The sequence below is a fragment of the Ovis aries genome, chromosome X (assembly GCF_016772045.2).
Source record: "Ovis aries strain OAR_USU_Benz2616 breed Rambouillet chromosome X, ARS-UI_Ramb_v3.0, whole genome shotgun sequence".
Classification (NCBI taxonomy): Eukaryota; Metazoa; Chordata; class Mammalia; order Artiodactyla; family Bovidae; genus Ovis; species Ovis aries.
Genome location: NC_056080.1, coordinates 57,106,376 through 57,118,632, shown reverse-complemented (window position 1 = coordinate 57,118,632; position 12,257 = coordinate 57,106,376). Strand labels below are relative to the sequence as shown.

Genomic DNA, 12,257 nt, shown 5'->3' with positions numbered 1-12,257 from the left:
CTTCCTCATGGACCAGGCATCTATGATTAGCCTTGAAAGATAAGCAGAATGTTGACAGGTACAAACAGGCAAATGCAAAACAGACAAGAACAGGCAGCTCTCCTGTATCCTTTATAATTCCAAGGTTAAAATAAAAGGAATACCACTCACTATTATAAGTATTCCAGGTTCGATGCATGATACTGGATGCTTGGGGATGGTGCACTGAGACCACCCAAAGGGATGGTATGGGGAGGGAGGAGGGAGGGGAGTTCAGGATGGGGAACGTGTATACCTGTGGCGGATTCATGTTGATGTATGGCAAAACCAATACAATATTGTAAAGTAATTAGCCTCCGATTAAAATAAATAAATTTATATTTAAAAAAAAGAAAAAAAAAGAGAAGCAGGTCAGTCAGTTGGAAAGGAAGCAGAGGGAATGTCCCAGATGGTGATGCCAAAGCTAAGTCTCGAAGGGTGAGCAGGAATTAGTAAAAGAGAAGGACAAGCCTGAGGAAAGGATTGGATTGTGGAAGCCCATGCTGGATTGTCAGTCCAGGATGTTCTGAGTGTTTGACTCCTGGAGAGCCTTGGAAGAGGATTCATCTGTTGCAGCAACCGGCCCCAACGCGACCGGCCGGTATTCCTGGCCCCGCTGCCGGGCCGTCTGGGTGGGTGCCTGCAACGGGGGACGACCCCTCGTTCCTCAAAGCCACCGCGGTGGTGCGCTGTGCCCCTTGTGGACCGAGCGTGCGCAGTTGGCCATCCTCAACGCGGGCGGGATGGGTCAGTCAGGCCCCGGGTGATCGCCTCCCTTCTTCCTCGCTTCGTGAGGTTGCAAGTGCCGCGCACGTTGCCCCATGCCCCACGCTCTGCAGGCCTGGTTCCTTGAGCTCACTTGGGCTTCCCTGGTAGCTCAGTTGGTAAACAAAACTACCTGCAGTGCGGGAAACCCCCGTTTGATTCCTTGGTCAGGAAGATCCCCTGGAAAAGGGTATGGCAACCCCCTCTAGTATTCTTGCTTGTTGAATCCACATGGACAGAGGAGCCTGGCTGGCTACAGTCCATAGGGTTGCAAAGAGTGGGACACGACTGAGTGACTAAGCACACAGCAACTCTAGTGTAAATTACAGCATCTATTTGTTTTTATCTTGAAGGGATAATACGGAGTCAAATTTGTTGTTCAGTCTCCCAGTCGTGTCCGACTCTTTGCAACCCCATGGACTCAGCATGCCAGGCCTCTCGTCCCTCACCATCTCCTGAAGTTTGCCCAAGTTCATGTCCATTGCATCAGTGATGCAGAAAGAACGGGAAGCCAGATAAATTGCAGTAATTTGTCAATGGCAACAACACCAGGCAGGACATCTGGTCATCAATGGCTACTCAATGACATCAATGACACTCTTGTGTGTCAGATGTAGACTGGGCACTGGGCTACAAGTATAGTGCACAAAACCAACATTGTCCTTGCCTTCATTTCTAGTTGAGGAAGACAGGCATGACAAAACAGGTGTGAGGGGTTTAAGCAATGCCTCTATTTACTTCTTAATTTCAAGGTTAAAATAAAAGAAATAAACTTGCTATATAATTATGTCCATAAATTCATTCAGAAGAAAGGCTGGTCATCCAAATGGAAAGGAAGCAGAGAGAGCTTCCCAGACATTAATGCCAAAACTGAGTCCTGAAAGGTGAGCAGTGTGATTGCAGTCTTACACAATGAGATTTTTTTTTCTATTTCACTTTTGTTCTAATATTTTTTAATTTATTTTTTAATTTATTATTTATTTATTTAAATTTTTATTTTTACTTTATTTTACTTTACAATACTGTATCAGTTTTGCCATACATTGACATGAATCCACCACGGGTGTACATATTTTTTTTAATATTCATTTTGTTAGCAGAGAGTCTGAAGACCCTTCCTCCTGTGTGCCTCAGTTCTTGGTTAGGATGCAAAGAAGTATCTTGTAACTTACCCACTGCGAGAAAGTTTAAGAACAGGGGAAGAAAGCGTAGGTAGCAAAGAGTGGGACATGACTGAGTGACAGCACACATAAAGAAAGAACAGAGAACACCTCAACAGGGAGGTGAGCCATGCCAAGGGAGGCGAATGGCCCTCTAGGGCTGGGGTACAGAGTTTTTAAGGCCGGATCATTTGAATAATCCAGGGGGGTCTTTGATTGACAGCCTTGATTGACACCTGCAGGTTGTATATTAATAACAAGATGCTCCATTGTGCATGTCCTTCCCATAATTCAGTCTGTTATAATTAGATGTATATATTCATGGAATATTTATGAGCAGTTAATAAGTCCAATGGCTGCCAATGGTTACTGTAGTACAGGATAGTGTGAGGTGTGGGCAAGTGCTAGAGTAGGGAAAGTCCCACCAGTGGGCAGGTCGAGGGTTTTATGGCCCCTGACTATTTTGGGAGTACCAGCCGGGGTGTATCAAAGGCCCCGGGTGGTAAATTGCTTGGTGGAATTAGGTAGTTATTGGACCTTTAGCTGAGGCGGCTGCCTCTAGTTGCTCTCAGCTAAATTTCTGCCTATTAATTTTATGTCTTTTTAATCATGTATAAGATTGGAAGTTTTACATAATCATGGTAAATCAAATCATTATGGAATGACCCTTTCAACCCCAATTAATACTTTTTGTCTTAGTATTTTTAGTCTGATATTAATACAATTGACCTTGTTTTATTTTGATTAACATGTGCCTGGCAAATTTTCTTCCATCCCTTTATTTCAAATGTTTCTGTATCCTTATGATTTGCTAGGTTTGCCATAAACAGTGTATGGCCGAACTTGTTAGTCTTCATCCAAATGACAATCATTAACTGAAGAGTTTACCCTAGTAACAATTTTTATACTGTTTATGTAATGAAATATAAAATTTAAATATAATTTACTTCCTTCTTACATTTTGCTTTCTATTTTTCTTGCCCTTTCTATCAATCTTTTTCTATTTTCTCGACTTCTAAAAGTTGACTTATGTGTTTTTTGTTTTTCTCATTGTCTACCTCATGATTAAAATAAGAGCAGATAGTATATAGTAATAATATGAAATTATCCCAAATAATTGGAAATGATAAGGGGTCCGTTTTCCCACCACATACAATAATGCAATTATCGATCACTGAAATATGTGAAACAGTGAAGTGCTGGCATCAGAAGATACAAGTATATCTATTGAGTCTGTGGCAGTGCTCTGCAGAATGGCGTACCTGTAGCTATATAGCTTCTCTGTAACCATGTGCTTTTAACTTTTGGCCGTTCAGCATCTATGCAGGGCATCTGGAGCAAGTGCAAACTCAATACGTTCAAGAAGGGGCGGGGTTAAGGTCGGTATCAGAGCCGGAAGTAGCTCTACTAGCCTTTCCCCACCACCTGCAACGTGGCGCTCCTCGGTATAACGCCTGATCAGGTCTAATACATGCGAGGGCTTTGTGATTGGAAGGGGTGATGTGGGATCACTGAAGGGGGTTTGGGGATTAATAATGGCAATCTTTGAAGTATGAAGATGTGTTCAAATTGGAGTTGAGAGCTCAGTTCATTAATTTCTGTCTTTTTTATATTGTCAACTTTGAATTTCATCTAAGACCACAGTTGGGTATGTATTGTTTTTATTTTTGTTAAGTTCTAAGTATTTTCTAATTTCCGTTATTTTTCTTTTTATTTATTTATAATTTTAAAATTCTAAAAATTTTTGTGGACCCACCGCTCTGACTGCGCCCTGCCCCCCCCCCCCATTCCCAGCCATCCCATCCCGGAGCTGGAGCCGATTGCGGCGCCATGGGGTCCCCCGCTGACCCCACCCCCCAGTTATTTTTCTTTTAATCAAGAGTTTTAAAATGCCTTTTCAATTTTCAAAAGTTAAGGCTTTTGCTTCTAACACAACTTATCTGTGCCCCGTGCGATGCTTATTCATTGGAAAGTGTTTAGACTTCCTTTAAAACTAAGTTCAGGGTCATTTTTTATTATTGCATCTCTAGATTGAAACTAATATGTGTTCTCTGGTTGATACTTGTCTTGAAACGTGTGTATTCGTTCTCTGTGCTTGCTGTTTTAATCTTTGAGAGTAGTGATTTGCGTGTGTGTGCATATGCACACGAACATTTAAAAATATTTGTATATTTATATATTTTATTAGGTGTTACTGGATTCAGGTAGGAGTAGTTTTCAGAATAAAGATTGTCAAATTATTTTAGGTGGGTGAATCAGGGCAGACAGGGCATAGCGTGGCATGTGCAAGTGTTGGGGGCAGGGCTTGGCATGGCTCAGCACATAGGAGGTAAGGCAGAACAGAGTATGGTGCAGAAAGCAGGACGAGCCCATGAGGCTGAGTCTGGGAAGGGGGCAAGGCCTAGCTCAGGGCAGGGTTGGGTATGCCCTGGTGTAGTGTATGGGACTCATAGGGCTGGGAGCCTTAATGTGAGACAGAGTATATCCAAGAGGGTGGAATCTGCATGCGGAGCCTGGAGAGACTAGGCAGACTGGGTGGGGCAGAAAGGTAGGCAGAGCTTGTCTGAGGGGCTAGGCCATGAGTGTTTGGGGGGGCTGGGCAGAAGTGGCTGTCTGGGTCCATGGTGTAGGGCAAGCAGGGTAGCAGCTGTGTCCTGGAGGGTGGGCAAGGCAGGCTGAGCCCTGCAAGTGCAAGCAGGTGGTATCTAGCTTTTCTGAGCAGATATGCAGGACCTTAAGCATTCAAGTGGACAAGGTGGAGCCAGATGGACCAGACAAATGTGTCTGGATTAGGTGGGCAAGCAGGGCCAGGTGGTGCCAGTCATTCCCAGGCAGCCAAGACCTAGTGGGTCCTAGCCATAGAGGCGAGAGGGTGAGTTAGGAGTGTTGGGACAAGGTGAACCCATCCCCACCCACTTAATGCTGATCCATAACCCTCCTCCTATTATCACAGGAACTCTATTTGTAATTCCTGGTCTCTGATGAATCCAGGATGCAGGATGGATGGGGGAGTAGAGTTGTGTGAGGGTCTGCCCCTCAGCTCTTACCTGTGATACTCTTGGAGAATTTGCCGTGGTTCCCCTGGCAACTGCCAACTCAGTCATATCTGCCTCAGTTGCAGAAGTCTGAGCTGTCTCAGAAGTACTAGGTGATGGTGATGCCATTGGCAGTAAAGGAGGTACTTCAGACAACAGCCATACACCAACTGTTGTCTGAAAATGACCTGCCTCGGTACTAAAACTTATACCAGGACTTTTACATAGGCGACTTGACAAGCAAAGCCTGAGTGTATGACAGGACCCCTTAGTGGAAGGAGGGAAACAATGAAAGCAGGGAGGATCAGCAAGGAGGAAAAAGGAGGAAGGGAGTGTCCAGAGACCATTTAAGGAACAAGCTGGGGAGACGTTTCAGCATTTTCCTGGCGATGAGTGACACTCAGGAGTTTCTGTTCCTAGATTCTGCACTGCTGAAGCAGGCAGTGGATATGAAGAAAATGAAGAATTTGAAGAAAAAAGTGGAGTGGAAGGTGATAGAAATTATGGAAAGGGGGGCATGGAGACGGAGGTTGGGGGCGGAATGCAGGACAGACAGGATTAGGGAGCTGACATTGCTTCCCCTTCCCCTACCTTGACCACTCTGGTCCCACAGGAGGAGAACCAGAAGCAGAAGATCATGGAAAAGTCAAAAGATCCAGAGCAGCCAGATGTCAAGGACTGAGCCTTGCTGCAGCAGTGCCTGGGACCTGGCTGTGTGCATCCCACTCAGCCAGGCTCCAAATACTGCTCGGACGAACGTGGCATGAAGCTGGCAGCTGATTGAGTACACCTGGAGGTTAAGCAACAGGGCGTGGAATAGGGCATGATCTATGCCATCTGTAAGTCCATCCACCCTCCTACCTATGTATCCTAGCACAATTTGTCCACTTACTTGCCTATCCATCCACCCTTACATACACCCACCCATCCACATTCCACCCACCAACCCACACAATTACCCTTACAGTCACCCATCCAACTAGCTACCCATCCACCCAACCATCCACCACCCAATCATCCATTCAACAACATTCACTCCTCTGCCATTCATTATCTTAAACATTCACTATTAAGCCACTCATCTGTTTCTTCTTTTGATGTTCCAAAATACCCATTCCATTTCTTGCTGACTCTCCTTCCAGCCACATCCATGAGATCCTGCCCCAGCGCTTTCAGCAGTGGCAGAAGAGCCCCTGCATCGCTGAGGAGAATGGCAAGAAAATGCTTGAGTGCATCCACCATGAACAGCAGGACACTCATGCCCCTTGAAGGACATGGAATGCTGTTTCCATGAACTTGAGGCCATCATTCTGCATGGCAAGTAGCAGGCTGTGTACCAAGATAAAGAGGTGAGTGGGAATGGATGTTACTGTTCAGTCTCTAAGTCGGGTCCAACTCTTTGCAACTCATGAACTATAGCATGCCAGGCTTCCTTGTCCTTCACTGTCTCCCTGAGTTTGCTCAAATTCATGTCCATTGAGTTGGTTATACCATCCAACCATCTCATCCTCTGTTGAGCCCTCAATCTTTCCCAGCATTGGGGACTTTTCCAAAGAGTTGGCCCTTTGCATCAGATGGAGAAAGTATTGGAACTTCAGCTTCAGCATCAGCCCTTCCAATGAATATTCAGGGTTGATTTCCTTTAGGATTGATTGATTTCATCTCCTTGCTGTCCAAGGGACTCTCAAGAGTTTTCAGTACCACAGTTCTAAAGCATCAATTCTTCAGTGATCAGTCCTCTTTATGGTCCAACTTTCACATCCATACATGATTACTGGAAAAACCATAGCTTTGACTAGATGGACCTTTGTCAGGAAAGTGATTTCTCTGCTTTTTAGTATGTTGTCTAGATTTGTCATAGCTTTTCTTCCAAGGAGCAAGCGTCTTTTAATTTCATGGCTGCAATCACCATCTACAGTGATCTTGGAGCCCAAGAAAGAAAAGTCTCTCACTGTTTTAATTGTTTCCCCATCTATTTGCCATGAAGTGATGGGACTGGATGCCATAATCTTCATTTTTCGAATCTTGAGTTTTAAGCTAGCTTTTCCAGTCTCCCACTCTCCTCTTTCACCTTCATCAAGAGGCTCTATAGTTTCTCTTCACTTTCTGCCATTAGGCTGGTATTATCTGCATATCTGAGGTTATTGATATTTCTCCTGGAAATCTTGATTCCAGCTTGTGCTTCATCCAGCCTGTCATTTTGTATGATGTACTCTTCATATAAGAATAAGCAGCATGACAGGATGCAGCTTTGACGTACTCCTTTCCCAATTTGGAACCAGTCTGTTGTTCTATCTCTAGTTCTAACTGTTGCTTCTTGACCTGCATACAGGTTTCTCTGGAGGCAAGTAAGGTGGTCTGGTATTCACATCTCTTGAAGAATTTTCCACAGTTTGTTGTGATCCACAAAGTCAAAGGCTTTAGCATAGTCAATGAAGCAGAAATAGATGTTTTCTGGAATTCCTTGCTTTTTCTATGATCCAATGGATGTTGGCAATTTGTTCTCTGGTTCCTCTGCCTTTTCTAAATCCAGCTTGTATATCTGAAAGTTTTTGGTTCACGTACTATTTGAAGCCTAGCTTGAAGGATTTTGAGCATGACCTTGCTAGCATGTGAAATGAGTGCAATTGTGCAGTAGTTTGAGCATTCTTTGGCATTTCCTTTCTTTGGGATTGGAATGACAACTGACCTTTTCCAGTCCTGTGGCCACTGCTGAGTTTTCCAAATGTGCTGGCATATTGAGTGCAGCACTTTCACAGCATCATCTTTTAAAGTTTGAAATAACTCAGCTGGAATTCCATCAGCTCCACTAGCTTTGTTCGTGGCAATGCTTCCCAAGGCCCACTTGACTTCATACTCTGGATTTCTGGCTGTAGGTGAGCTATCACACCATCGTGGTTATCCAGGTCATTAAGACCTTTTTTGTACAGTTTTGTGTATTCTTGCCACCTCTTTTTGATATCTTCTACTTCTGTTAGGTCCATACCATTTCTGTCCTTTATTGAGCCCATCTTTCCATGAAATATTCCCTTGGTATCCCTAATTTTCTTTAAGAGATCTCTAGTCTTTCCCATTCGATTGTTTTCCTCTATTTCTTTGCATTGTTCACTTAAGAAGGTTTTTTTAAAAAATTTTTTCCTTGCTATTCTTTGGAACTCTGCATTCAGATGGGTATATCTTTCCCTTTCTCCTTTGCCTTTCCCTCCTCTTGTTTTCTCAGCTATTTGTAAAGCCTCCTCAGACAAGTAGTTTGCCTTTTTGCATTTATTTTTCTTGGGAATGGTTTTTGTTACCGCCTCCTGTACAGTGTTACAAACCTCTGTTCATAGTTCTCTAGGCACTCTGTCTATCAGATCTAACCCCTTGAATCTATTTGTCACCTCCACTGTGTAATTATAAGGGATTTGACCTGAATTGCCTAGTGGTTTTCCCTACTTTCTTCAATTTCAGTCTGAATTTGGCAATAAGGAGTTCATGATCTGAGCCACAGTCAGGTCCTGGTCTTGTTTTTGCTGACTGTATAGAGCTTCTCCATCTTTGGCTGCAAAAAATATAAGCAACCTGATTTTGGTATTGACCATCTGGTGATGTCCGTGTGTTGAGTCTTCTTTTGTGTTGTTGGAAGAGGGTGTTTACTATGAACTGTGTGTTCTCTTGGCAAAACTCAGTTAGCATTTGCCCTGCTTCATTTTGTACTCCAAGGCCAAACTTGCCCATTACTCCAGGTATCTCTTGACTTCCTACTTTTGCATTCCAATCCCCTAGGATGAAAAGGACATCTCTTTGTGGTGTTAGTTCTAGAAGGGCTTGTAAGTGTTCATAGAACTGTTTGACTTCAGCTTCTTTGGTGTTAGTGATTGGAGCATCGAATTGGATTACTGTAAAGTTGAATGTTTTGCCTTGGAAATGAACAGAGATCATTCTGTTGCTTTTGAGACTGCACCCAAGTATTGCATTTCAGAGTCTTTTGTTGACTATGGGAGCTACTGCATTTCTTCTAAGGGATTCTTGCCCACAGTAGTAGATATAATGGTTTGCCCATTCCTGTCCATTTTAGTTCACTGATTCCTAAAATGTCAATGTTCACTCTTGTTATCTCCTGTTTGACCACATTCAATTTACTTTGATTCATGGACCTAATATTCCAGATTCCTATGCAATATTGTTCTTTACAGCATCAGAATTTACTTTTACCACCAGACACAGCCACAACTTGGTGTCATTTTCCCTTTGGCTCAGCCTCTTCTTTCTGGAGCCATTTCTCCTCTCTTCCTCAGTAGCATATTGGACACCTACCAACCTGGAGGGCTCATCTTCCAGTGTTATATCTTTTTGCCTTCTCATGCTGTTCATGGGGTTCTCAAGGCAAGAATACTGAAGTGGTTTGCCATTCCTTTCTCTAGTTGACCATGCTTTGTCAGAACTCTCCACCATGACCTGTCTGTCTTAGGTGACCCTACATGGCATGGCTCATAGTTTCACTGAGTTACACAAAGTTGTGATCCATGTGATCAGTTTGATTAGTTTTCTGTGATTGTGGTTTTCATTGCAGAGGCCATGGGATTGTAGTTCTTGCTTCTTCTGTCTGCTCACTGCTGTATGAGGATAAAGAGGCTTGTGGAAGCTTCCTGATGGGAGGGACTCTATGGAGAGAACTGGGTCTTGCTGTGGTGGGCAGGGCCTGCTCGGTAAATCTTTAATCCAGTTTTCTGCAGATGCTGGGGCTGTGCTCCCTCCCTGATTATTTACTTGGCCTGATGTGGCCCAGTCCTGGAGTCTGCAGTCTCTATGGTAGGGCTACAGGATCTATGGTAAGGGTAAAGGCGACCTCTTCCAAGAGAACTTATGCCAACACACTGTGCCTCCCAAGACTGCTGCTGTCAGTGCCCCTAACCCCACAGCAGGCCACTGTCAACCCACTCCTTTGCAGTAGATCCCCAAACACTTATAGGCAAATCTGGCTCAATCTCTTGTGGGGTCACTGCTCCTTTCCCCTGGGTCCTGGTACACACAAGATTTTGTTTATGCTCTCTAAGAGTCTCTGTTTCCCCCAGTCCTGTGGAAGTTCTATAATCAAATCCTGATGACCTTCAAAATCAGAGTCCCTGGGGATTCCCAGTCCCTTTGCTGGATTGCCAGGTTGGGAAGTCTGATGTAGGGCCTAGAACCTTTGGAACAGCTCAAGAACTTCTTTGGTATAATTGTTCTCCAGTTTTGGGGTTGCCCACGCAGCAGCTCTATGGTAGGGCTACAGGCTCTATGGTAGGGCTAATAGTGGATTCCAACATCCTCCTGTCAATGATTGTTCAGCAACTAGTTGTGATTTTGGTGTTCTCTCAGGAGACGATGAGCCCATGTCCTTTTACTCTGCTGTCATGAGTCCAAGCTGTGGGAATGGGTGGGGTGTAAAAGAAAGGTGCCTGGTACTGTGGCCTGTGATCCCCACTCTGCACTGTTTCACCGGACCCTCTACTGTCCTATGCAGAACAACAAACATGGTGGAAACAGCGTCGACCTGCAGATCTTCTGTGTCTCCTGTGGGAAACCCATCAATGTGCATACTGCCCTGTGCCACATGGAGTGCTGCTTCGCCAAGGTTAGAGCTTTGACTGGGGGCAGATGGGGCAAGAGTGTGTTTGGTTGGGTGGGGTCCATGGGGGGGGCAGGTTTGGTGCTGGGGTATTAGTTGTAGAAGAGAATACAACACTTATTCATGGCTCTACCCATTTATTCTTATTTTACATTGCCAGTATAAGGGCCAAGATTTGGGCATCACTCACTGGTGGCGTGAGGGACATTGACAATGCTTATAGGCACATAGGGGTCAGCAAGGGACAAAAGTGTTGTTTGGGGCTTTGTCATGTGAGTGTATGCAGTTTATGTGCATAGTTCCTTCCATTTGTACCCATTTTTTCCCCCAGTATGAACATAAACCATCCATCGGGTCCATGTACCTGACTTGCACTGAGGGGTGAGTGTGGGTGCTACTCAGGGTCAAAGGCATCATGTGGACAGGATCAGGAGCATGGTGGGCAAGATGAAGATCAGGATGTGGGTGGGCTCAGAGGCAGAGTTGGGTGAATTAGGGGCAGGATTTCGGTGGGGAGCCACTAGGGAAGCCTACTTGGATGAGCTGGACATCGACAAAGTGTGGGCATCAACCACCCTGATCCTTAGCACCTCACTTTCAATCTCTCCCCAGAGCCACAAGGCTCTTCTGTGATGTTTACAACCCACAGAGAGATACTGCAAGCAACTCCAGGTGTTAGGCCCCGAGCACTCCAGGTGTTTTATCAACCTCCATTCATCTACTTCTCCCTGTCAGACCTCCCCTCCATCCCTCCTCTCCTTCCTGTTTGATCTCTTTCTACTTGTCCATCCTTCCTACCTGATCACACCCTTTCCTACATCCCAGCTTAACTTCTTCCTCCATCCTCCATGCTTGATCATACCCCCTTTGATCCCTTCTTCTTTACCTAGTAATCACTGAACTCCTCTCTTCCTTTCTGCTAGTTCACTTCCCATCCCTCTCCTTCTGCCTGACTGCCCTCCAACCCCCCTCTTTCTCTCATTTTACCTGCCTGATCCCCCTCCATAGCCACCCCCTCCATACCTCATCATCATTCTTTCTGCCCACAGGTTCCAGATGATGAGGTGTGCGGTTGTCCACTAGTGCACAATGTCTTTGAGGTCACTGATGATTTCTGTCATCTCCCCAAAGGCCTTTGCAAACTCCACTATTGCTGGGAGAAGCTGAGGTATGCTGAGGTGAACCTAGAGTGTGTTCATGCAGTAGGTTACAAGACTGAGTGTGGCTGAAGGGCAGCATGGGATCCTAGAAGCCCCTTCTCACAATTAGCCCCCACAGTTGCATGAGCTGGAATAGCTGGTTGAGCAGGAACACAAGGTGCACACAGCCATGATGAATCAAACAGGGCTGCTGGCCCTGATGCTTCACCAGACAATCCAGCATGATCCATTCACCACTGACCTACGCTCCAGAGTAGGCAGCTGAGTTCTGCTCAACTGAGGTCCTGTGCCTGACACCTGGTACAAGGGGCCATTCTACGAATTTCTCACACAACTGTTCCTCTAACCACGTCTTTCTCAGGGCATCTCAAAGTTTCTCTGTGCTTCTCTGTTCCCCATTTAGTATCCTATCTCTACGCCTCCTTAAGGTGGACTGGTCTTTAAAATTTCCCCATTTCTGTCCTTTCTCTTATCCCCCTGTCTCTCTCTTTCCTAAACCTGGGCAGGGCCAGACCATCTGCCCTGCCCT

General features: G+C 45.1%; 1 protein-coding gene and 1 pseudogene across 1 annotated transcript in view; both read left to right on the top strand.

The window, feature by feature from the left end:
• ZNF81 (zinc finger protein 81) overlaps positions 1 to 12,257 on the top strand; it is a 746,478-nt gene that overhangs the window by 345,463 nt on the left and 388,758 nt on the right. The gene's annotated exons all lie outside the window — the stretch shown is intronic.
• Positions 5,368 to 12,065, top strand: LOC101116382 (CXXC-type zinc finger protein 1-like; annotated as a pseudogene).